Genomic DNA, 5,000 nt, shown 5'->3' with positions numbered 1-5,000 from the left:
TTTCTTACTGTTCAACGATTTGATATAATTTCTTCATGTAAACAGGCTGCTTTGTTTACAAAATATGTAACCATACCACCAGTAGAGGTTGGGTTTCTGGGTCTGTTAAATCTTTGCGAAAGTCTCGCGTCCTCTCGAAAGTGTAGCAAGTAATTGCTATTGTCTGTTTCACTGTATAGAAACCGGAATAAACTCCGGCTCTTTGGGTCTAATGGCTCACTACTACTACTACTACTACTACTACTACTACTACTACTACTACTACTACTACTACTACTACTACTACTACTATTACTGCTACTACTATTACTGCTACTACTACTACTACTACTACTACTACTACTACTACTACTACTACTACTACTACTACAAAGTGGATATTGCTCTTTATGAAGCTTAGGTCGTTTCGTGGGTATTGCGCTATATAAAGCACAAGTTGTATGATTATTTTGTAACCTACACACTCCCACTTACTGCTGAAAAACATTATAACAATAAAAGAACATTGTATTGTGTATTAAGAATGGGAGCGATCTATATTCATGTTTTCGTCCAACCAAGTCATCAATCACATGATTTGTTGCCGTCCAACGATTGGATATTTCTTAACAAATGTAAACACGCTGCTTTGTTTATGAAAGTTGTAAACATACCCGTGCGTCAAGCTGAACAAAATGACCAATCGTAATGTTTGATATTTCAAAAACTGTGAACACTTTTCACCATGTGGGTCACTTTGAGCACATTATTCCAATGTGACCAATGACCTCAAGCACATGGAACTGTAATATGTGACCCATCGTCTCAAAACGGTATTATGTCGGAACGAACCAGATGCTTAAAAGCCGAATAAAAAGGTTAAACTGGTCAAAAATATAAATTGTTGGCATTAGCACCCTATAATATGGTATCCATTCTCCTCAATGAAACATATAAACTCAACACAAGTCTGATATTTCTGGCTATAAATTCAATTTTCAACATCTTAACCAACCCGACTTAATACTGTTTTGAGGCGAAGGGTCACATATAGATGATGCCCATTGAGTACCGACCTTCGTATTTCGCGCTGCCCGTGACGTGTATATTTATTATTCTTACACATATATATGTTATATTATGTCTATGAATTGTATGGTAAGTATATGTTATGTATGTGTATGTGTTTTCAGGTCAGCATGTCGATATGTGATGACAACACCTGAAATATTAGATAAAATAATCACAGCATCTGCCAGACGGATCTATCCCTTCTAACACACAAAACAATGGGTAACCTTAAACGTTAAAAGATAGTGTATATGCGCTTGGCTAAGAAGCTCACAACATTGCCATCCGGAAGTATAACGGACCAACACACAAAACTATGTGTAACCTTGCAAGTTTATAGTCTGGTTAAAACCTGAGTGACGTCAACTCCATACTATCTACAGACACTTGATTTTGACATCAAACTATTGTCCCTTATTGATTTAAATATTAATTCTTTACACTATTGTGCGGCTATGTGGTCTAGTGGCATGACACTCGCTTTCGGATCGGAAGGTCCTGGGTTCGAGCCTCGCTCGGCTCATAGTTGAGTCCTTGGGAAAGGCTCTTTACTCACATTCTCTCACTGTACTCAGGTGTAAAACGAGTACCTGGCCGTTAACAGCATTGTCTCTGTGCAAACAAATTGTAATATCGCCCAAAAAGCGTCATGTCTCGTACTACGTGTTACGTGTTGCTGTTGGTCAGGGACCCCTTGTAAAGCGCTTTGAGCACGTTTGATGGATATTGCGCTATATAAAAGCTCATTTTTTGGTGTTTTTTTACATTCAATATTCACAGACAGTTTGTTGATTTCCTTTACGTATTGATGCTGTTCATTAAGCCAAAAAACTCAAAACATCTGCCAGTCGGAAATAACGGACCAACACATAAAACTATGTGTAACCTTGATCGGTTATAGCCTGATTGATAGAAATTAGTGAGAACTACCCATAAAAATGACTAGTAGCTAAAAACAAAAATCAAAGAGCTGAGTGACGTCAATTTCGTTGCTTCTATAAAGTGGGTTTTCTTTCTTCTATTTTATGACAGTTATCGAATTGTAAAAATTGTACGAGTCTCAAGTCGTGTTCTGTTTTGAATGGGTTAATATTAGACTGGGAATAGATACCGGTGTATTGGCTTATTGCTTGTGTTGGGGATTAACGAGAGAGATTGAGAGAGAGAGAGAGAGAGAGAGAGAGAGAGAGAGAGAGAGAGAAGGGGGGGGGGGGGGTTAGAGACATTGGGAAAGCGATAGGAAGAGAGTTTGAGAGTGACAGGGAGAGAATGGGAATATTGAGGGGTAGAGAAGGGTGGGGGGGGGGGGAGAAAGAGAGAGATAGAGAGAGAAAGATAGAGAGGAAGAGATAGAGAGAAAGGGAGAGAGAAAGGAGAGAGAGAGGGGGAGAAAGAGAGAGAGAGAGAGAGAGAGAGAGAGAGAAAGATAGATAGAGAGAGAGAGAATGTTGTCGCCAGACTTGGTGACTCAATGAAGCGGTAAACATTGGATTACAGTACTAAATACTGCTGACTAATAGACTTACAGCTCTGTTTGTCTGTCTGTCTGTCCTCCTGCCTGTGTGTGTGTGTGTATGTCTGTTTGTCCATCTGTCAGTCTATCCGTCTGTCCACCCATCTGTCTTTTTGCCTATGTGTTGATGAATCTATGCAAAAAAAAAAAACCAAACAAACAAACAACTATTCTAATTGAACTTTCATGTAGCCCAATATCCACTAAACGTGATCAAATCACTTTACAATGTGTCCAAAACAAGCAGCAACAATTCACATGCGGGTCTAGACATGACAGTGGTGAGTGTTGTTACATTATTTTTTCCCTTTGTTGCGGCCCGGATACCGTGAGAGAATAAATAACCACACTCGAAAAAAAAAAAACCCCAAAAAACAAGAAATCTTTAAAATTTTGGCCAGAAAACTCGTCCTTTAAATTTAAATTGAGCTTTTATACAGCGCAATATCCACTAAACGTGCTCAATGCTTTTTTCATTGGGTCTGAAGCCATCAGAACACTTGAAAAGTTTGATGAAACATGACGTTGTTTGTTTTTGTTTGTTTGTCTTTTTTTGGCCGTATGTCTGGGAATTAACCCTCTCATTACCAACAATAGGAAAATCGTCACATTTCGTTACGATACCACCAACATTTTTCTTCTTCAAATTTCTCTTGTACATCATAAAATTTAAAGATCACGAACTGTGTAGTGTAGAGTAAAATTATTTATGGCAAGAACTTTACTGCTGCAGAGCGACCAAAAAATATATTTTTGTGTTAGTTGGGTCTGAAGTTTTGGGGGGGAAAAATACTGAAAATGGCTGGTAAGGAGAGGGTTAAGTCGTGTATTAATGTTTTTATTGTAATTGTTATTGGCTGATGAATGGTTTTTAGCACGAAACGTTCATGCTTTAAAATCCGGGATAAACCCCGGATTGAAACAAACTCATAATTGAGTTCGGTTATCAGACCTGCAAATGTGTATACGTTGGTCTGTCCTCACAATATCTTTAATAATAATAATAATAATAATAAATAATAATAATAATAATAATAATGATGATGATGATATGAGATAATAATAATAATAATAATAATAATAATAATAATAATAATAATAATAATAATAGATGATGAATGAATAGATAATAATAATAATATAATATAATAATAATAATAATAATAATAATAATAATGATGATGATGATAATAATAATGATAATAATAATAATAATAATAATAATAACAATAATAATAATAATAATAATAATAATAATAATTATATTAATAACTATATTATAATAAAATATAATAATAATATACTAATATATAAATATAAATAAAAAAATAATAATAATAATCACATTTTAGATAGAATGCGCTTGGCCAAGGAGTTCACAACATTGCCATCCGGAAGTATAACGAATCAACACACACAACTCTGTGTAACCATGAACTTTTATAGTCTGGTTAATACAGTTTAGTGAGAACAACTCACAAACGCGGATGGCAAAAACAATAACAAAGGCCTGAGTGACGTCATCTGCATACTATCTATATTGCACAACCTATCCCCCTGGTTGGAGGCATAAAAATGAGCCTTTATAGAGCGCAATATCCACTAAATGTGCTCAAAGCGCTTTACAAGGGGTCCCTGACCAACAGCAACACGAAACATGTAGAACGAAACATGACGCCTATTACAATTTTTTTTTTCTGACAGAGACAACGCTGTCAACGGCCAGATACTCATTTTACACCTGAGTACGGTGAGAGAATGTGAGTAAAGAGCCTATTCCAATGACTCAACTATGCGCCGTGCGAGAGGCTCGAACCCAGGACCTTCCGATCCGAAAGCGAGTGTCATACCACTAGACCACGTAGCCGCATCTTTATCATGACACAGGGTTTTTTAAAATGAATATGTGGCTGAGGACAGTTGTCTTTTGATCGAAACGAAACTGTCTATAGATAGTATGCGCTTGGCTAAGAAGCTCACAACATTGCCATCCGGAAGTATAACTGACCAACACACAAAACTGTGTGTATCCATGATCGTGTATAGTCGGGTTAATACAGTTCAGTGAGCATTACTCATAAACGCGGATGGCAAAAAACGATAACAAAGACCTGAGTGACGTCATCTTCGTTCTATCTATAAATAGAGCCTTGAAGGTGGGGTTTTGTGGTCTAGTTGTAATGACACTCGCCTTCGGATAGGATGGTCCAGGGTTCGAGTCCTCCATACTTGAGTCATTGGAAAAGGCTCTTTACTTACATTTTCTCACTTTAGTTTAGTGAAAAATGAGTACCTAGCCGTCAACAGCCTTGCCTCTGTCAGAAAAAAAAATATAGGCTCATAGGTCTTGTATTATGTGGTAAATATTGCTGCGGGCTTGGGACCCTTAGTAAAGCGCTTTGAGCACGTTTAGTGGATATTGATCTATATAAACCTT

At 36.9% G+C, this 5,000-nt stretch overlaps 1 long non-coding RNA gene across 1 annotated transcript in view; it reads right to left on the bottom strand.

The window, feature by feature from the left end:
• Window positions 1–5,000, bottom strand: part of LOC144960021 (uncharacterized) — a 22,702-nt gene that overhangs the window by 11,437 nt on the left and 6,265 nt on the right. The gene's annotated exons all lie outside the window — the stretch shown is intronic.

The sequence above is a fragment of the Berghia stephanieae genome, chromosome 14, assembly GCF_034508935.2.
Source record: "Berghia stephanieae isolate SIO BIC M18660-M18661 chromosome 14, UCSD_Bste_1.3, whole genome shotgun sequence".
Taxonomy (NCBI): Eukaryota; Metazoa; Mollusca; class Gastropoda; order Nudibranchia; family Aeolidiidae; genus Berghia; species Berghia stephanieae.
The sequence above is the reverse complement of the archived record's forward strand: the minus strand, read 5'-3'. Positions and strand labels throughout refer to the sequence as shown.